This window comes from Chiloscyllium punctatum, chromosome 1 (genome assembly GCF_047496795.1).
Source record: "Chiloscyllium punctatum isolate Juve2018m chromosome 1, sChiPun1.3, whole genome shotgun sequence".
In the NCBI taxonomy this organism is placed as follows: Eukaryota; Metazoa; Chordata; class Chondrichthyes; order Orectolobiformes; family Hemiscylliidae; genus Chiloscyllium; species Chiloscyllium punctatum.
In genome coordinates, this window is record NC_092739.1 from 159,013,727 (window position 1) to 159,036,139 (window position 22,413).

Genomic DNA, 22,413 nt, shown 5'->3' on the forward strand with positions numbered 1-22,413 from the left:
GACTCGGTGGAGATTGGACAAGGCGGATAAATACTCCAGCTACGATGTGGTGGAAAACACACAGAGGCAGAGATTAGAAGCCAACAGCAGATGGATTGCATTCACCAGGTCTTGGACCACCGCTGAGACAGATGCAGCAACGTTGGCCGGAATCAGAGGACCACCTCAAAGATCAGACATGTGGAAACCGAGCAAAGCACTCGCTCCTGGTGCCTGCCAAGGCAACACACCCACGGCAAGGAGACTCTCTTTATTTTCTTCGTGAAGGGATGTGCACTGGGACCAAAACAAAGGGTCAAATGCAGTGATGCATTCTGAGTGGATCCATTCTGGTTCAGATTCTTGCTGACTCTAGGCTTGGCTTCTAACTTTTCCCAGGAGTGGAGGGAGGGAGGAGGATCACTGGCTTCATCTGTCTTTTGTACTTTGCCACTTTGTAAACACAGACAGAAGATTTCATTTGGACAACGGAATAGACTTGTTGAGGGCTTGTATCCTCATGTTCAAATGCTGCCATTGCCTCCTCCTCCTCCCCCACTCACCCCTAACCTCTGACAACCTCCACCCAAGACTGAAATCCAATCTGGGATCCCTGCGTCCCCCAACTCTGGCCTCTTGTGGTGCACAATTGCACCTGTGTCTTCAATCAGCTCAGTTCAATGCTCTGGAACCTCCCACCTCACCTTCTTCACCTTTCCAAAGAGAGTGACTTTGGGGAAAGAGTGAGAACAGACGGCCCTGGCAGGGCCCATAGGCAATTGCTAATTCATCTCCATGTGGATCTCATTGAGGATGAGCTCCCCTTGGTAATGGCCGATGAAGCAAGAACTCATCACCTGAGCCCTTTCTAAAGCAGACCAAGGGTCTGGCCCCAGGGTGTTGGATGTCCGCACATTCCCGGGTGAGAGTCGGTTGGGGTCTGTCGCCAAGGGCGAGAGTGAGGGCCTGTTGCTGGTTGATTTTCCGAGCCAGCTTGCAGAGGCTTCAATGAGTAAAGAACAAAAGAGGGATAACAGAAGAATCAGGAGCAGGAGTAGGCAATCCAGCCATTTAACATGATCATGGCTGATCTTACCCTGGTCTCAACTCCACCTACCTGCCTGCTCCCCGTAGCCCTTTATCCTACTTTTCATATCTATTTCTGTCTTCAATCTGTTGATTGATTCTGCCTCCACTGCACTCTGGGGCAGTGAGTCCCACAGAGTCACAACGCTCCCAGGGAACTAGCTTCTCCCCATCTCAGTTTCAAACCTCCCTCCTCGCACTCGAGATCTGTGACGTCTTGTTTGAGACTCTCCCACAAGGGGAAACGTCTGTTCAGCATCTACCTTATCAATCCCCTTTAGCATTTTATATCCCTCAGTCAGACCCCTCCCCCCCCACTTCATTCTTCTGAACTCCAGTAAGTACAAGCCCCAGCTATTCAACCGCTCCTGATATGCCAGCCCTTTCATCCCTGGACTCAACCTGGGGAATCTTCTCTGAACTATCTCCAGTGCCACCACATCCTCCCTCAGGTAAGGAGACCAGAAATGGACACAATATTCCAGGTATGATCTCACCAACGCCTTATATAATTGTAATAACACTTCTTTACTTTTACAATTTAGTCCTTTTGCAATAAATGCTAGGATTTAATTTGCCTTTCTTATTCAATGCTGCACCTACATACCCACTTTCTGCGATTCATGCACAAGGACTCCCAGATCCCTCTGCACTGACTCACTTTGGATCGGTTTCCCATTTAAGTAATAATTGGCCCTTTTATTTTTCCAGCCAAGGTAGATAACCTCGCACTTATTCACATTAAACACAATCTGCCAGATTCTGGCTCAATCTCCCAATTTATCAATATCCATCTGTAAACTCTATCTCGTCATCACTGCCTGCTTTCCCATCTATTTCAGTATCACCCACAAACTTGGCTATGCTACACTCTATCCCTGCTTGCAGATCATTTATATAGAATGCAAATAGTTGAGGTCCAAGAACTGAACCCTGCAGCACCATTAGTTACAGTTTGCCATCCAGACTAGTCCCTATTTATCCCAACCCTCTGTTATCATTCACTCAGCCAATACTTAACACCACCCCCACCCCCCTTCCCCACCCCCATCTACCTTTCTCCATTAGTCTCTTATATGAGACTTTGTCAAATGCCTTCTGGAAGTCCAGATATACCATATTCTCCAGATCCCCATTATCCACCTTGCTGGTTACATCCTCAAAGAACTCCAGCAAGTTTGTCAAACACAACTTGCCCTTCATGAAACTATACTGATCTCAGCTTTGCCTTTTCCCCACTTCCCCACCCCACCGAGTCTTTACTTAACCCTTCCTTTCTGACTGACTCCAGCAACTTCCCCACCTGCAGATTTCAAACTAACTGCTCTATAGTTTCAACGTGTGGTCTTTTTTCTTTTTTTAAATAAGAATGTCACTGATACCTTTCCAGTATCCAGGGAATTTTGGAAAACCATAACTATTGTATCGACCATCTCTGCAGCCAACTCCTTTCAAACCCAAGGATGCAGGCTCTGGGGACTTATCCGCCTTTAATCTCATCAGTTTACTTCATACCTTCTCCTTCGTTATAATTCTTCTGTCGTAACTGCTGGTTTTGGAAAGAAATTACTAACTTCCACTCTGAAAGCAGAGACAAACTTCTGGTTTAGTGTCTCTATCTTTCCAAGTTTCTCATTATTACCTCTAAAGGACCAACATTGACTTTCGCTATTCTCTTCCTTTTTATTTACTTGTAGAGGCTTGTGGGATCAATGCTTATGCTTTATGCTAGTTTCCTTTCATAGTTCATCTTAGTTCTTTTGATTTGGTTTTGAGTAACCCTTTGCTGATGTGCACAGATCTCCCAATCCCCCAGAGTCCCGCTAACCTATGCAGTATGACAAGCCCTAGTTTTTGCCTTTATGTTATCTTGAACTTCCTTGTTAAGCCGTGGATGACTTTTCACAATTCCTCTTCCTCTCAAGAATATCCTCGAATTGAAAGATTTGCCTAAGTATTTGCCAGTGTTCTTCAACTCTCCTGCCCTTTAATATTCTAGCCCAGTGCACTTGGACCAACTAACACCTGTATAATTAATTTTGCCTAACACTAAAACTCTTGTATGTGACTCTGTGTTCACTCGTTAGATCTGAATTTGAAACTCTAGCATGTTGTGATCACTCCTTCGAAGAGGATCCGTAACTACAAAACCATTTATCAATCTTTTCTTGTTATGTAACATCGAATCTGAAGTAGCTTGGTCGGCTCCATGACATGTTGCTCTAAGAAATAATCCCTCATACGCTCCAGGAGTCTTTTTCTGTGGCTGACGTGGCAAAGTTGGTTAATCCAGTCAATGTGCGTTTTCAAATCACCCATAAATACCATTGTGTCCTTCTCACAAGCCCTCATGGATGCTGAAAGGGATCCAATAGAAGATTAAAGAGCAAAGGCTTTGCTCAAAGGATCAATCTGTGTTTTGCAACACCTTTATACCCAGGACAAGTGACTCGTTTGTGAAGAAAGCAGCAAGCTCACGTTGGAGGATGCCAAAGTGTCTTGTCAAGTTACATACAGAGTTTCAGCGATGGCGATAGCATCACGCTCCAGTGCTGAAAGAGCAAACAGTGAGGGAGGTCTCCCTGTATCTGTGGTGGCAGTGTCCAGCACAGGCAGCTGAAGTCTCCCAGGGAGCAAGTTAAGCAGAGGATTCATCAAGGACTGCTGAACATTTTAGCTTGATTCCTTCTTTTATTAAGAAGGACCTTAATGCAGTCATAGAGGTGTACAGCATAGAAAGGTGGAGGTGAGGGGCAAATGAGAGAAGGTGAGGAAAGGAGGTGAGAAGGGGCTAGTCTGCCCAGATGGAGGGGAATGAGGAAGCAGGGCATTAAGGAGGATGTAAGAAGAGGGGAAGAAGCAAAAGCTGGCAGGAGGGGAAAATGACAGAAGGACAACAGCACAAAAACAAGTTAGTTAAAATAATGATTTAGAGTTGTAGAGTCATAGAGATGTACTGCATGGAAATGGACACTTCAGATCAACTCATCCATAGTGACCATCTATCCTTACGTAATCTCGTCCCATTTGCCAGCACTTGGCCCATATCCCTCTAAAACCTTCCTATTCACATACCCATCCAAATGCCTTTTAAATGCTGTAATTGTACCAGCCTCCACCACTTCCTCTGGCAGCTCATTCCAAACACGCACCACCCTCTGTGTGAAAACATTGTCCCTTAGGTCCCTCACCCTCACCCTAATGTAAATTATTACATTATTTCCTTATTTTTCTATCTATGAAGATAATGCCTCTTTTTTGACTTTATTTATTTTACTACTTTGTACCCGAGATTTTTGTACGGAAGGACCTTTGTACCTAAGATGGTGCCGTGGGTGATGACATTATACACTTTTCACTGTACTCCTGTACTTGAGTACGCACAGCAATAAAACCTAATTCTAAATTTAAAACTAAGCGCTGATAATCAGCAACATCAAGACAATCAAAATTAAAGCCAAGTCAAACCATGTTTAAACACTGTATAATTTAGAAAACTGTTTTTAGACCATAACATAAATGCTGATAAAATGCGACTTTAATAAAAAGCAGACCCAGCCCTTGGTGGACTTTGTATATTAAAATTTAATTGGCTACACGTGGGTTTTATTGGTGGTGGTTAGTGTTTCGAAAGGTGATTTTGATAGTGGTAAAGTCGCTCAGTTGTGTGATAGCCCTTCTGCCTCACAGGTGCAAAGAAAATTAAAGCAGAACACAAGGTCTCTTGTAGTGCAGTAGTAGTGTCCTTGCCCCTGACCTATAATGCGGTGACCAGAACAGTACGCAATACCCCAAATGTGGCCGCAGAGTTTTGTACAGCTGCAGCATGATCTCTTGATTCCGACACTCAATCTCTCTACCAATAAAAGCGAACACACCATATGCTTTCTTAAAAATCTTATCAACCTGGGTGGCAACTTTCAAGGATCTGTGTACCTGGACATTGAGATCTCTCTGCTCATCTACACTGCCAAGAATCTTACCATTTAGCCCAGTACTCTGCGTTCCTGTTACTCCTTCCAAAGTGAATCATCTCACACTTTTCCACATTAAACTCTATTTGCCACCTCTCAGCCCAGCTCTGCAGCTTATCTACATCCCTCTGTAACCTACAACATCCTTCGTTGCTATCCATAACTCTACTGACCTTAGTGTCATCCGCAAATTTACTAATCCATCCTTCTATACCCTCATCCAGGTCATTTATAAAACAACATTGAGTCATAGAGTCATAGAGATGTACAGCACAGTAACCAACCCTTTGGTCCAACTCGTCCATGCCGACCAGATATCCCAACCCAATCTAGTCCCACCTGCCAGGACCTGGCCATAACCCTCCAAACCCTTCCTATTCATATACCCATCCAGATGCCTTTTAAATGTTGCAATTGTACCACTTCCTCTGGCAGCTCATTCCATACACGTACCACCCTCTGTGTGAAAAAGTTGCCCCTTAGGTCTCTTTTATATCTTTCCCCTCTGATCTTAAACCTTCACCCTCTAGTTCTGGACTCCCCCACCTCACAGAAAAGAGCTTGCCTATTTATCCCTATCCATGCCCCTCATAATTTTATAAACCTCTATAAAGTCACCCCTCAGCCGCTGACACTCCAGGGAAAACAGCCCTAGCCTATTCAACCTCTCCCTATAGCTCAAATCCTCCAACCTTGGCAACATCTTTGTAAATCTTTTCTGAACTCTTTCAAGTTTTACAACACCCTTCCGATAGAAAGGAGACCGAAATCGCGTGCAACATTCCAAAAGTGGCCTACCCAATGTCCTGTACAGCCGCAACATAACTCCCAATGCCTGCACTCAATACTCTGACCAATGAAGGAAAGCATACCAAACGCCTTCTTCACTATCCTATCTACCTGTGACTCCACTTTCAAGGAGCTATGAACCTGCACTCCAAGGTCTCTTTGTTCAGCAACACTCCCCTAGGACCCTTCCATTAACTGTGTATATCCTGCTAAGATTAGCTTTCCCAAAATGCATTGCATTTATCTAAATTACACTCCATCTGCCACTCCTCAGCGCATTGGCTCATCAGGTCAAGATCCTTTTGTAATCTGAGGTAACCTTCTTCACTGTCCACTACACCTCCAATTTTGGCATCATCTGCAAACTTACTAACTGTACCTCTTATGCTCACATCCAAATCATTTATGTAAATGACAAAAAGTAGAGGACCCAGCACCGATTCTTGTGGCACTCCACTGGTCACAGGCCTCCAGTCTGAAAAAAACAACCCTCCATCACCACCCTCTGTCTTCTACCTTTCAGACAATGGACCCAAAACAGATCCTTGTGGTACACCACTAGTAACTGAACTCCAGGATGAATATTTCACATCAACCATCACCCTCTGTCTTCTTTCTGATCCAAACCACTAAATGACCCTCAATCCCATGCCTCCGTATTTTGTGCAATGGCCTACCATGGAGAACCATAAGACCATAAGACATAGGAGTGGAAGTAAGGCCATTCAGCCCATCGAGTCCACTCCGCCATTCGATCATGGCTGATGGGCATTTCAACTCCACTTACCCGCATTCTCCCTGTAGCCCTTAATTCCTCGAGACAACAAGAATCTATCAATTTCTGCCTTGAAGATATTTAGCATCCCGGCCTCCACTGTACTCTGCGGCAATGAATTCCACAGGCCCACCACTCTCTGGCTGAAGAAATTTCTCCGCATTTCTGTTCTGAATTGACCCCCTCTAATTTTAAGGCTGTGTCCACAGGTCCTAGAACCTTATCAAATGCCTTACTGAAATCCATATACACCACATCAACTGCTTTATCCTCATCCACCTGTTTGGTCAACTTCTCAAAGAACTCAATAAGGTTTGTGAGACACGTCCTACCCTTCACAAACTATCCCTAATCAACTTATTCCTTTGTAGATGATTATAAATCCTTTCATAACAATTTCCAACACTTTACCCACAACTGAAGTAAGGCCCACTGGTCTATAAATATCAGGATTGTCTCTACTCCCCTTCTTGAACAAGGGGACATTTGCTATCCTCCAGTCTTCTGGCACTATTCCTGTAGACAATGACAACATAAAAATCAAAGCCAAAGGATCTACAATCTCCTCCCTGGCCTCCCAGAGAATCCTAGGATAAATCCTATCCGACTCAGGGGACTTACCTATTTTTACACTTTCCAGAATTGCTAATACCTCCTCCTTATGCACCTTAATCCCATCTAGTCTAGTAGCCTGATGAAAAATATTCATTTAGCACTTCCGCATCTCCTCTGACTCCACGCACAATCTCCCAATACTATGCTTGATTGGCCCTAATCCTATTCTAGTCATTCTTTTTATTCCTGATATACCTACAGAAAGCCTTAGGATTTTCCTTGATCCTATCTATCAATGACTTCTCATGTCCCTCCTGGTTCCTCTTAGCTCTCTCTTTTGGTCTTTCCTGTCTAACTTGTAACTCAAGTACCCTAACTGAGCCTTCACATCTCATCCTAACATAAGCCTTCTTCTTCCTCTTGACAAGACATTCAACTTCTTGAGTAGACCATGGCTCCCACGCTCGACAACTTCCTCCCTGCCTGACAGGTACATACTTATCAAGGACACACAGTAGCTGTTCCTTGAATAAGCTCCACATTTCAACTATGCCCATCCCCTGCAGTTTTCTGCCCCATCCTATGCATCCTAAATCCTGCCTAATTACATTGTAATTGCCATTCCCTCAGCTATAGCTTTTGCCCTGCGGTATGTACCTATCCCTTTCCATCACTAAAGAAAATATAACTGAATTGTGGTGACTATCACCAAAGTACTCACCTACCTCCAAATCTAACACCTGGCTGGGTTTATTACCTAGTACCAAATCTAAAGCAGCCTTGCCTCTTGTTGGCCTGTCTACATACTGTATCAGGAAATCTTCCTGCACATATTGGGCAAAAACTGACCCACCTAAAGTCCTTGAACTATAGTAGTCCCAGTCAATATTTGGAAAGTTAAAGAACCCCACAACAACTGTACTATCACTCTCGCTTCTCACAGGGATCATCGTTGCTGTCTTATCATTGTATAGGATTGTTTGTTTAAATGAAAAACAAAAGTGGACTCAGCACCAATCCCTGTGGAACACCTCCTGGTCACAGACTCCAGTCCAAGAAACAACCCTCCACCACCACCCTCTGTCTCCTCCAGTCAAGCCAATTTTCTATCCAATTGGCAAGCTCTCCGTGAATCTCATGTGAGCTAATTTTACTAACCAGTCTACCATGCGAAACCTTGTTAAAAGCTTTACTAAAGTCCATATAGACAATGTTTATTGCTCTGACCTCATCAATCTTTTTGGTTATATCCTCAAAAAAAAACTGAAAATAATCATAGAACATAGAACAGTACAAGTCCTTTGGCCCTTGATGTTGTGTCAACCTTTTATCCGACTCTAAGATCAGACTAACCCCATACCCTATATTTTACTATCATCCATGTGCCAATCTAAGAGTCGCTTGTATGTCCCTAATGTCTCTGACTCTACTACCATTGGTGGCAGTGCATTCCACACACCCACCGCTCTCTGTGGAAAGAACCCACCTCTGACATGTCCCATAAATCTTCCTCCAGTCACCTTAAAATTATGTCCCCTCGTGATAGCCACTTCCACCCTGGGAAAAACTCTCTGACTATCCTCTCTATCTCTGCCTCTCATCATCTTGTACACATCTAGCAAGTCACTTCCCATCCTTCTTTGCTCCAATGAGAAAAGCCCTAGCTCCCCCAACCTTTCTTCATAAGACATGCCCCTCCAGTCCAGGCAGCATTCTGGGAAATCTCCTCTGCACCCTCTCTAAAGCTTCCGCATCTTTCCTTTAATGAGGCGACCTGAACTGAACACAATATTCCAAGTGTGGCTTAACCAGGGCTTTATAGAGCTGCAGCATAACCTCGTGGGCTCTTAAACTCAATCCCCCTGATAATGAAAGCCAACACACCATACGCCTTCTTAACAACCCTATCAACTTGGGTGGCAACTTTGAGGGATCTATGGACGTGGACCCTAAGACCCCTCTGTACTTCCACACCACCAATAATCCTGTCTTTAACCCTGTATTCAGCATTCAAATTCAATCTTCCAAAATAAACCTCTTCCCACTTTTCTCGGTTGAACTCCTTCTCAGCCCAGCTCTGCATCCTGTCAATGTCCTGTTGCAACCTACAACAGCCCTTCACACTATCAACCACCCCACCAAACTTCATGTCATTGGCAAACTTAGCATCCCACCCTTCCACTTCCTGATCCAAGTCATTTATAAAAATCACAAAGAGCAGAGGTCCCAGAATCAATCCCTGTGGAACACCACTGGGCACTGAGCTCCAGACTGAATTATTTCTATCTGCTTTGTCTTCAGTGGGCCACAATTTCCCATGCACAAAGCTATGCTGACTATCCTTAATCATTCCTTACTTCTCCAAATGCATGTAAATCCTGTCTACAATTTATCCACCACTAATGAGAGGCTTAGGATCCCAGGTTTATAGTTTCCAGGTTTTTCCTTTCTTAAATAAACACACATTAGCCCCCTTCAGTCCTCCAGGACCTCACCCATGGCTGTAGATGATACAAATATCTCTACAAGGGGTCCTGCAATTTCTTCCCTAGCTTCCCACAACGTCCTGGGATACACTTGATCAGATCCCAGAGACTTATCTGCCTTTATGTTTTTTAAGACCTCCTGCAGCTCTTCTATAATTTTGAGACATCAAAACTTATTTCCCAGAGTTCTTTAGCCACCATTTCTTTCTTCACAGTAAACACTAAAGCAAAATATTTGTCAAGTATTTCTCCCATCTCCTGTGGTTCAATGCACAGATGATCTTGTTGATCTTTAAGAGGCCCTATTCTCTGCCTAGTTGTTCCTAATGTCCTTGCAGAATCTCTTTCGATTATCCTTAACCTTACCTGTTAAGACGATCTCATCCCCTTTTGACCCTCCTGGTGTCCCTTTTAAGAATGCCATGAACACCTTATACCCTTCAAGAGATTCACTCTATTCTGGTTGTCTACACCGAACTTATGCTTCCTTCTTACTCTTGACCTGAGTCTCAGTATCTGAACCTTCCATTGTTCCATATTGCTTTTATTTTAACTGAATCAGCTGGTGATTATGGCTCAGTGGGTACCATGCTAAATGCTGAGGGAGATAATGCTGGGTATCACAAAATGTAGAATAGTGCTGCCTTGAGGGAGTGCTGCACTGTTCGGGTGCGTTGTTTACACAGAGCCTTTTCCTTGCTGACCATGGCAGGCGAAAAAGACCCCTTGGTCTTTTTTGAAGAAGAGCAGGCGAGAGATCTCCTGGGTATCCTGGGCAGGATCGACCACTCAACCAGACACCTTCCTTCACATTGTCCTTACCAGAAAGTAGATTATCCGAAAACCTTCACATCCTGGGCCTTTGCTGAGCTCCCTACATGACAACAGTAGCTGCACTCCACAACCTCTCCATCATCTGTAAAGCATATTGGAACATCCTAAGGTTGTATACGACACTATCTAAAGGCAGGGAACCCAAAGTGAATGACTTTGTTTATCTTAAGATGGAAACAAAGAGAGACCATTTCCTCTGACAGAGGGAGGAGTTGAGAGACACCAACCTAAAAACACAGCTGGGATCTCCCTGCCTTCCACCCTGACCTTCCCTTTTGTTCTGCTGGTGGGTGAAACTAGAACAAGGGGGCATAGCCTCAAATTAAAGGGGAGCAGATTTAGGACTGAGTTGAGGAGGAATCCAAAAATGTGCAGGTCAGGTGAATTGGCCACACTAAATTGCCCGTAGTGTTAGGTGAAGGGGTAAATGTAGGAGAATGGGTCTGGGTGGGTTACGCTTCGGCGGGTCGGTGTGGACTTGTTGGGCCGAAGGGCCTGTTTCCACACTGTAGGGAATCTAATCTAATCTAATCTAAACTGCTTCACCCAAAGGGTTGTGAATCTGCGGAAATCCCTGCCCAGTGGCTCACAGCAACAGGGACCAGGAAATATTCTAACCTTGGACGAGTGTGTGTGTAGAATTTGCACATTCTCCCCGTGTCTGCGTGGGTTTCATCTGGGTGCTGCGGTTTCCTCCCACAGTTCAAAGATGTGCAAGTTAAGTGAATTGGCCATGTTAAATTGCCCAGAGTGTTCAGGGATATGCAGGTTAGGTGCATTAGTTAGGGGTAAATGTAGAGTAATAGGTTCAGGGAATGGGTCTGGTTGGGTTACTCTTTGGTGTGGACTTGTTGGGCCAAAGGGCCTGTTTCCACACTGCAGGGACTCTAGTGAAGCAGTTGAGGTTACCTTGTTGAATGTTTTTAAGGGAAAGATAGGTATAATTTTGAACAGTAAAGGAACTAAGGGTTATAAATGACAAACGAAGTTGCTGGAAAAGCTCAGCAGGATGAACAGCATCTGTGAAGAGAAATCAGAGTTAACGCTTCAGGTCCAGTGATCCTCCCTCGGAACTGATGTAGCTAGGAAAATGTCAATTTATATACAGAAGATAGGGTGGGGAGGGGGCTTAAGGAGCAAATGATAGGTGGAAATAGAGCCCAAAGAGAGAGAAGAAAAGTTGGACCAAACAGAGGAGTCAATAACAATCTGGCGAGGGTGAATAGCTGTTAATAGAGACTGTTAGTGGCTAACAATGGGTGGTGTGTAATAGCAGAGTATCTGATAACCAGGCCTGGAGTGTGTGGTAGGGGGCTAGGCCATGGGGGAAGTTCAGGCCCGAAAGTTAAACTTAATATTGAGTCTAGAGGGCTGTAGAGTCCCCAGGTGGAAAATAGGGTGCTGTTCTACCAGCTTGTGCTGAACTTCACTGGAGCATTGCAGCAAGCCTGGGACACAGATGTTGGCCAAAATATAGGGTGGTGTGTTAAAGTGGCAGGCAACTGGAAGCTCAGGGTCTCCCTTGAGGGCAGAACATAGATGTTCTGTGAAGCAGTCACGCAGTTTACACTTTGTTTCCCTAACATAGAGGAGATCACATGATGAGCAGCACAATTAAGGGTTATGGTGAGCGGGCGGGTAAGTGGAGCTGAGTGCATGAAAAGGTCAGCCATGACCTTATTGAATGGTGGAGCAGGCTTGAGGGGCCAGATGGCCCACTCCTGCTCCTCGTTCTTGTGTCCCTATGCTCTGCCCTCTTTCCTAGTCTCTGTACTTGCTCACAGCCTGTTGCTGTTTCACTGTTTTCCAAGTCTAACGAAAGGTCATCGATCTGAAACGTCTGCTTTTCCCTCAGTCCTCCAAACTCGTTGGGAGTATTTCCAGAGTCTTTTGCTTCCCTTTCCAGGAATGAAACACCCAACCAAGATCACATCACTGGCACCCAGGAGGCAGTTGGTGGAGCTGACGCCGTGCCTTCACACGATGTACGGAAAAACTCAAACTCAGGCAGAATTCTGGTTCACAGTGGAACGTTGACTTACCCAGAGACCGAGTGAACAAGGAGGGCATTAATAAATAACATTGCGCAGAAAAAGACACATTTTGCCAAACCATCTGAGGGAAAAAAAAGAGGCAGGAGGTTTAAAGGGAATGTAAGAAACAGTTTCACACCCAGAGGATGGTGGAAATCTGGAATTCACTGCCCCTAAGGGTGGGAGAGACAGAAGCCCTCATAACATTGAAGGAGGGGGTGGCATGGTGTGGAATTTGCACATTCTCCCTGTATCTGCATGGGATTCCTCCGGGTGCTCCAGTTTCCTCCCACGATCCGAAGCTCTGAAGGTTAGGGTGATTTGGGCCATGCTAAAATTGCCCACAGGGCTCTGGTATGTGTAGGTTAGGCACATTTGTCAGTGGGAAAACATAGGATAATAGGGTAACAGAATGGGTCTGGATGGGTCACTCTTCAGAAGGTCACTTGAAGGGCCTGTTTCCACACTGTAGCAATTCTACGATTCTAAGTATTTAAGTGTGCACTTATGATGCCAAGGCATACAAGGCTGTGTCAAATGCCAAAAAATGTAATTAGTTGGCCACTTTTGACCAGCACAGACTTGATGGGTTCAAGGCCTTTTATCTCTATGACTGTACCTCGATTTTGTGTCCATCGAGGTCTATGCAAGAAATGCCAATGTGCAAACAAATAAATCTTTGATGAAAGATTTGATGGAATGGGTCTTTTTCAGTTACATATTTTCATTAATAGTCCTTGTGTTTTTACCTTGAGTGAGCAGTTTACCTTGCTGGGGAGTTTTTTTTAACAATACACTCTAAAGTGGAGTATATGGAAGAATTGTAGTGGTGGGCACGGGGGACGGGGGGACGGGGGGTGCGGGGAGGGGGAGGCAAGAAAGGCCATTTGCAGTTCAACAGTGACACTGTGTGGCTTTTCCAGGAACAGCAGCCTTTCTAACACCTTTGGGCATAAGCACGGAAGTACCAGTTCTAGGCATCCATTTGGGACGTGGACTGAACCATGAAGGAAGGAGAGGGATTCACACGGGAGTCAAGGCATGACCCCACCCAATTCTGGTCTCCTTCCTATCGGAAAGATGTTGCGAAACTTGAAAGGGTTCAGAAAAGATTTACAAGAATGTTGCCAGGGATGGAGGGTTTGAGCTGTAGGGACAGACTGAAGAGACTGGGGTTGTTTTCCCTGCAGCTTTGGAGGCTGAGGAATGACCTTATAGAGGTTTATAAAATCGTGAGGGGCATGGATAGGATAAATAGGCAAGGTCTTTTCCCTGGGGTCGGGGAGTCCAGAACTAAAGGGCATAGGTTTAGATTGAGAGGAGAAAGATATAAAAGGGACCTAAGGGGCAACTTTTTCACACAGAGGGTGGTACGTGTATGGAATGAGCTGCCAGAGGATGTGGTGGAGGCTGGTACAATTATAACATTTAAAAGGCATCTGGATGGGTATATGAATAGGAAGGGTTCGGAGGGATATGGGCCAGGTGCTGGCAAATGGGACTAGGTTACTAGGATATCTGGAAGGCATTGGCAAATTTGACTGAAGGTTCTATTTCTGTGCTGTACAGCTCTATGGTTTTATGATTCAAACACACCAGAAAGAACAACAACTTCCAACATGGGGTACTTTACAGAGTCAGACGAGCCAAAGACAGAGTTGTTTGCAGAGTTTACCAATTCTTGATTTAAGGGGTTTTAGGGACTGCCTAAAAGAAGTGTGTGAGGGGTGGGGAGGGGTTTGTTTAGGGAGGGAATTCTGTAGGAACACCACCACCTCCAAGTTCCCCTCCAAGCCACTCACATCCTGACTTGGAAATATATCGCCGTTCCTTCACTGTCATTGGGTCAAAATCCTGGAACTCCTCCCTCAGGGCATTGTGGATCAATCTACAGCAATTGGACGACAGCGGTTCTTCAAGGCAGCTCACCTCCACCTTCAAAAGGGGCAACTAGGGACGGACAATAAATGATGGCTGAACCAGCAATGACTGCCTCCCATCAATGAATGAAAAATAATATTGGAAGGGCCTGTATACATGTTAATGAAACAGCCACCAATAGTATAATCAAATGGGAGCAATGCACGATAAACCCAGAGACGGTGAAATGTATGGTTGGCAAATTCATCCCATGTCCATCCGCCATCTCACAATGCCTGTAAGATATAGGAGCTGAAGTAGGCCATTCAGCCCATCAAGTCTACTCTGCCATTTAATGGGATTGTGGCTGATCTGACAGCACTCCAAAGCAAAACAAAGAACTGCAGATGCTGGAAATCAGAATCAAAAACAGAAATTTGCCGGAGAAGGCCAGCAGGCCTGGCAGCCTCATAGAGTCACAGAGATGTATAGTACAGAAACAGACCCTTCAGTCTAACTTGTCCATGCTGATCAGATATCCTAAATTAATCTAGTCCCATTTGCTAGCACTTGACCCATACCCCTCTAAACCTTTCACATTCATCTACCCATCCAGATGCCTTTTAAATGTTGTAACTGTACCAGCCTCCACCACTCCCTCAATCAGCTCATTCCATACACGCACCACCTCCTGCATGAGAAAATTGCCCCTTATGTCCTTTTTAAATCTTTCCCCTCTTGCCTTCAAACTATGCCCTCAAGTTTAGGACTTCCTTATCCTGGGGAAAAGAACTTGTCTATTTATCCGATCCATGCCCCTCATGATTTTAAAAATCTCTATAAGGTCACCCCTCAGCCTCCGACGTTCCAGAGAGAATAGCCCCAGCCTACTCAAACTCTCCAACCCTGATGACATCCTTGAAAATCTTTTCTGAACCCTTTAAAGCTTTACAACATCCTTCCTGTAGCAGCGAGATCAGAATTGAATGCAGTATTCTAAAGTGGCCTAACCAAGGTCTTGTACAGCAACATGGCTTCCCAACTCCTATAGTCAATACTCTGACCAATAAAGGAAAGCATACCAAATGCCTTCTTCACTATCCTACCTACCTGCAAGTCCACTTTCAAGAAACTATGAACCTGCATTCCAAGGGTGAGGATAAGGAGTACTCATTCCTGCTTTTTGGAAGGAAGGGAGGGTAGAGGTTTTGGAGAACAGAGTCCCCAGCCATAATTGACGGCTCCATCTGTTTGAGTGGTGGTGGAGGAGAGGGAAAAACCGCTAGAAAGGTTGAGAAAGCACATCGGATATGGGAAGACTACATTGTTTTCACAGAGGCAGTACAGAAATGCTTCGGTAATGCCGGAGGAGGAGGGCACATTTGTTGGCAATAAACATTGATACAAACATTCACAGTTCTTCATCAAAACTTGCCCTGAAATCATTCACATTCAGCTGAGGACATCTTGAGCTGACACCTCACCAAAAAACCTTAGAAACGTTGGAGATTATTCAGCTTGTATGTTTGATTAGAACATCACAAGTTCCTCAAAACCGCAGCTTGCGATTATGAATTTAAACTGGACGGGTGTTTGTGGCAGAGATTCTGTTTAACTCTGTGGTTATTATCTCTCTCTGCCCAAGGAGAACCAAATCCTGGTTCAGCTGCTCCATCTAGTGGACAGTGTAGAGACTTTCAAACAATCATCTCTCAGCTCAAAGCTCCTTCCAATATATTACAATACCCATTAACCTTTGTTAGACTGGGACATGCAGTGTGAGCATCCGCTGATGTACCTTCCCCTCTTTCCTCAATCTCAGGATATTCCTAGGCCTCCGTCAGTCAGTAGAACTTAAGAATGTGGAGACTTGCCCTCCCTGATCATTGTCACAGATCATTCATCAACACAACGGAGAAGAAAGGTTGAGAAGAATATGAGTTTAGATCAGAGTGGTGCTGAAAAAGCACAGCAGGTCAGGCAGCATCCGAGGAGCAGGAAAATTGACGTTTCGGGCAAAAGCCTTTCATCAGGAATAGAGGCAGGAAGCCTCCAGGGTGGAGAAGAAAAATATGGGCCAAGTGCAGAGAATTGAGGTTAGCGTTGATGGACATTTTGGTCGCTATGGACCAGTTAGGATCAAAAGGCCTGCCTCTGTGCTGTAGGACTCTACGACTCAATGACAATGACTCAAACTAGGGCTGAGATTCCTACATTAGTCAGTCATTCTCCAACATCAAGACCATGAGATCCTACCTCTGTGGCACAGTACCATACCAACGTGTTTAACTCATATCGAGCAAAGAAACTGAGTCAACTCTTAATAAACAATAATATTCAACACAATTAATACTATAACAACAATATACACAATAAACCAATAATTTACACGATAAATCTAATCAACTATCTCATGCTTTAACTTAAGTCCGGATGAGCATATCCCACCACACTACATTGTGGACTTGATCATCTCATTGTCTTCCAGTTGTCCTGGGCTATCTTGTTCACGCAGTGATTGCTCTCAACGTACTGCTCCTGAGGATGGTGTTGCAACGATTCTTATACTTAGCAGTTGTTCCAGCTCTTTTAGGAGGATCTCTAATGTCCTCCAATATATAGATCAGGATTGATTACCCTGATTGACATGCCCAACCAGGTGTGGAACGTTTCGATGGCAATGTGGTCCTTGGGCATCCATTCCTGGTGGTGTTGGGAGCACGGAGGTCAGGTAGCCCTTTCCAAATAAGGGTGTGAGCCCATCCCCCTCGCCGGGTCTGGTAAACAACCAGAGGTTGATTATCCTGGAGATCGCATTTAGTCTGATTATATTCAATTCCAATTCGATTGCATATTGTACTGTCTGCAGCTTCTGGGTCAATTACATACTGTCCATATGTAGCTATAGCCTGTCTGGATTCTGCAGCACGTTCATTAGCACAGTCACTTTGGTCAAGGCTTGTCTCAATTTCTCAGCATGCCTCAGTTATAGAGCCATAGTCAGAGATATACAGCACGGAAACAGACTCTTCAGTCCAACCCATCCATGCCGACCAGATATCCCAATCCAATCTAGTCCCACCTGCCAGCATCCAGCCCATATCCCTCCAAACCCTTCCTATTCATATACCCATCTAAATGCCTCTTAAATATTGCAATTGTACCAGCCTCCACCACTTCCTCTAGCAGCTCATTCCATACATGTACCACCCTCTGTGTGAAAAAGTTGCCTCTTAGATATCTTTTATATCTTTCCCCTCTCATCCTAAACCTATGCCCTCTAGTTCTGGACTCACCAACCCCAGGGAAAAGACTTTGTCTATTTATCCTATCCATGCCCCTCATGATTTTATAAACCTCTATAAGGTCACCCCTCAGCCTCCGACGCTCCAGGGAAAACAGCCCCAGCCTGTTCAGCCTCTCCCTATAGCTCAAATCCTCCAACCCTGGCAACATCCTTGGAAATCTTTTCTGAACCCTTTCAAATTTCACAACATCTTTCTGATAGGAAGACCAGAATTGCACGCAATATTCCAACAGTGGCCTAACCAATGTCCCGTACAGCTGCAACATGACCTCCCAACTCCTGTACTCAATACTCTGACCAATAAAGCAAGCATACCAAACACCTTCTTCACTATCCTATCTACCTGCGACTCCACTTTCAAGGAGCTATGATCCTGCACTCCAAGGTCTCTTTGTTCAGCAACACTCCCTAGGACCTTACCATTAAGTGTATAAGTCCTAAGATTTGCTTTCCCAAAATGCAGCACCTCGCATTTATCTAAATTAAACTCCATCTGCCCCTTCTCAGCCCATTGGCCCATCTGGTCAAGATCTCGTTGTAATCTGAGGTAACCTTCTTTGCTGCCCACTACATCTCCAATTTTGGTGTCATCTGCAACTGTACCTTATGCTCACATCCAAATCATTTATATAAAAGTGACAAAAAGTAGAGGGCCCAGCACCGATCCTTGTTATTGCCCATTTCCGTAAGGTATCATTTTGAGCATCCCGTCTGGCCACACTTCCTGTAGCAGGGAGACCAGAATTATAAGCAATATTCCAACGATGGCCTAACCAATGTCTGTACAACCACAACATGATCCCCCAGTTCCTATACACTTACTTAACATATCAATATATCTCTCAATGAACTGTTTTTAATCCCATCTGCAACTTGCCTTTCCACTTATTTTGTGTTGTTTGGAAATTTGGCTATAATGCTTTCACTTCCTTCTTTCAAGACATTAATATATATTGTAAACCGTTGTGGCCCAAGGGCTGATCCCTGTAGAAGCCCAATGGTCACAGGATGGCAACCTGAAGAAAATCACCCCTGTTGCTCATAGAGTCATAGAGATGTACAGACCCTTCGGTCCAACCCGTCCATGCCGACCAGATATCCCAACCCAATCTAGTCCCACCTGCCAGCACCCAGCCCATATCCCACCCAAACACTTCCTATTCATCCAAATGCCTCTTAAATGTTGCAATTGTACCAGCCTCCACCACTTCCTCTGGCAGCTCATTCCATCCTCCAAGATTAGTTGTGAATTTCACTGTTTGATCATTTTCCCAGCTGCACAATGTCCAGCGATACACGAATTCAAACATCAAAGGCAGTAACTGTGCAGGTTCTCTCTCTCTCTCTCTCTTTCTCTCTCTCTCTCTCTCCTGCACTGTCCTTCACCATGTGCTTCCTTTGTCTGCTCTTCTCCCTTTTAAAACTGCTGTTGTTTTGACTTTTTTTCCCAAAGTTCCAAAACAATGCAACAACATATAAAACAGTAATTGCTGTTCCTGGAATACGAGAAATCACCTCCAGCACCTAAAATACCTCAAAAAAAAGGGAGCAGCTCTTACAGCCAGAAATTGTTCCCGTTTCCTCCATCTTGGATTACCCAGAATCTTGTCCATGCACCAATTCTCTACCCATGCCAATAACCCACCCCCAACACGGTGGGCTCTTACCTTATGACTTAATCTTTTGTGAGGTACATTGTTGAACGCAGTCTGGAAATCTAAGTTTAACACATATCTGGTTCCCCTCTATCCACTCTGGTCGAGACTTCTTTGAAAAAAAGCTAATAAATTAGTCAGATACAAGTTTCTTTTCATCAAGCTATGCTGACTCTTTGGCTAGATAATGCTGTTATTACTTCCTTAATAATTGATTCCAAAATATTTTCAATAATAGATGTGATGCCAATCAGCCTATAACAACCCATTCTTTGCCTCCCTCTCTTTTGAATAGGCCTGTCACTGACAGTTTTCTAAACCTGTGGTAGTCTCCATAATCCAAGGATCAACACACTCTTGACTGGACTTCCATCTTCCACCCTCTGTCAACTCAAAACCATCCAAATCTCACACCAAGTTGTCATCATTTTCCCATGCAGACCCCCAGGATTGAGGATAACCTTCCCCCACCCTGGAGTTATGGATCCTAAAGGTGTCGAGTCCCACAAACCCTGCTACAGGTCGATTGGAGGGCTGCTTGCTGAAGTGGGTGGGTGGGATTCCAGGGCTATCACATGCTCCTTCCGCTGTTTGCACTTGGCCTCCATCCAGGCTGTCTGAGCCGCTCAAAGTGGTTCGCTCCCTTCCAGTCTGAGCAGTGATTCCCGCCAGTTGCTGGGGATGTTGCAGGTTTTCAGGGAAATTTTAAGGATGTCCTTGAGGCACTTCCTCTGCCCTCTTGGTAACCGCTTGTCATAACAAAGCTCAGAGTAGACAGCTTGTTGTGTGGGCCTTGTGTCAGGCACATGGTCAACGATGTCTACCCAACACTGCTGTCTGATTGTAATAAGTGCCTTAGGAACATTGGTCAGGGAGAGGTCACTGACATTGGACAATCTCTCAAGCCAGTGCCTTTGCAGGTTTTTAACCGTCATCAATGGGAGTGATATTTGTCGAGCCATTTCTGGTGTTTGCTGTACATGGTTTCCACTGCAGACCGTGACTTTCTTCCCCAGTCGACCATGCAGCAAGTTTCAATTCTTTGGCAGATGTCATTGTCATAGGTTCCCTTATTGATCTTAAGTCCATTCTTGGTCAAGAAACACTGCAATCTTTCACAGAATCTCAGAATTATTACAGTGCAGAAAGAGGCTGCATCATGCCTGCACTGGCTCGATTATCCTGTACCAACCTCTACATACCCACACATCATTACTATCCAAATAATCATCCAGTGCCCCTCTTGAATGCCTCAGTTGAACCTGTCTTCTCTACATTTCTGCATGGCGCATTCTGTACACTAACTACTTACTAACCGAAAAGTTTTTCTTGTCTCACAACACCTTACTTTAGTGAGTTTTGAGAAGATTTGTAGCTCAGGTTGAGGTTGTGTTCATTGGGTATCCGTTCTTTTTGAATATACGGTATAGATGTATATAGGTATTCTAACCGGAACTCTATCAACAAACACATTGAGTTAGACCCATCTACAACCCCCTGAGAAAAGGAACAGGAAATGACATCGTACAGGAAATGGCATCACCAACCCAAAGAAAGCCAAACACATAAATAGAAAGCAGCTATCATCAGCAGTGCTTTGCCTGGAGGCTCACTGAAGAAGTTATCTAGTAGGGTAACAAAACGTCTGGAAATGAACCTTCCAGCTCAGCGAGCAAACCTACACCCATACCTTACTTTGTTTGCAAATTATGTTAAAGCCATGCCCGCTCTTCTTGTTTCTTTTTTTGGGTGAGAAAAAGTTCACCCCATCCAGCTCACTTGTGATTTTGAATACTTTAATCAGATCGCCTCTCAGCCTTCTGTCCAGGGCGAACAGTCCCAATTTCTCCTCTTTTAAACTTTAACATTCTCCAACCCCGTGTATTCCCTTCCACGGTCCTGCTCATTCTCCATTTCAGCAATGACCTCCTGTCCCATAGCGCTCCGAGATATCTGTACTCCTCTGATTCTGATGTCCTGCATATCTCTAGTCTCATTGAAACTAACTTCCTTTGTGATAATGGCCAGTTCTCCATTTGGCTGATGCTGGTAATAGGTTAATGGACAGTCTGGCACAAAAAATACAGAGGCTGACTCTCCCAGCGTTTGGTATCCCAGTGCTCTACTTCTGAGTTTCAGTGTTGCAATTTTCATAGAGTTCTCATTGCTTTTTGTCAGACTGCAATGGCTAGACAATTCAATTTTCTGACACTGGCCTGAACACGCATTCATTCCTCTCCACTTTAAGGGGAGGCAATAGCCTAATGGTATTATCACTGAACCAATGAAACGTTCTGGGGATTGGGGTCCAAATCCTGCCATCTGGGTCACTAACATCCTTCAGAGAAGAAAGTTGCCATCTTTATCTGGTGTGACTTACACGTGACTCCAGACCCACAGGAATGTAGTTGATTCTTAACTGCCCGATGGGCAATATATGTCGAGCCAACCAGAGTCACCCACATCCCGTGAATAAATTTAAAACATTTTAGACAACAGTCCCCCTCTCCTGAACAGCTCAGCAATAGTTTTAAATTAATAATCTTTGTTCTCAATTCCCTATTGAGAAAATTATTTGTCTATGACATTGATAATTTTCAACAATTTAACAATTCGGTCAGCTTACACCCCTGGAACCTGCTACATCAACACTTCTCAAACGCTGTCACTGTCCCATTCCAAGGCTTCAAAGTTGTCACTACCACTCAGAGACGTGAGAGGGGAGCCCAAGGTAGGGGGGGGGTTGGGGGCAGGGGGCACAAGTAGGAGTGCAGCAGTTTGGAGTCACAGTGGGGGCTTGGAGGTAATACCAATGGACTAGCTCGAGTCCCAACGAAGGTAGATGGTGACATTTGAATTTAATAAAATTCTGGAACCAAACTACAGAGTGCTCCAATGTCAACTGTAGCCAATCGTCATAAAGCCCAACCTTATTCACCAATTTTATTTAGGGAAGGAAATCTGCCATCTTTACCTGGTCCGGCCTACAGGTGACTCCAGACCCACAGCAATGTGGTTGACCCCCTCTGGACAACAAATGCTGGCCCAAGCTAGCGATGTCCACACTCCCATGAACAAAT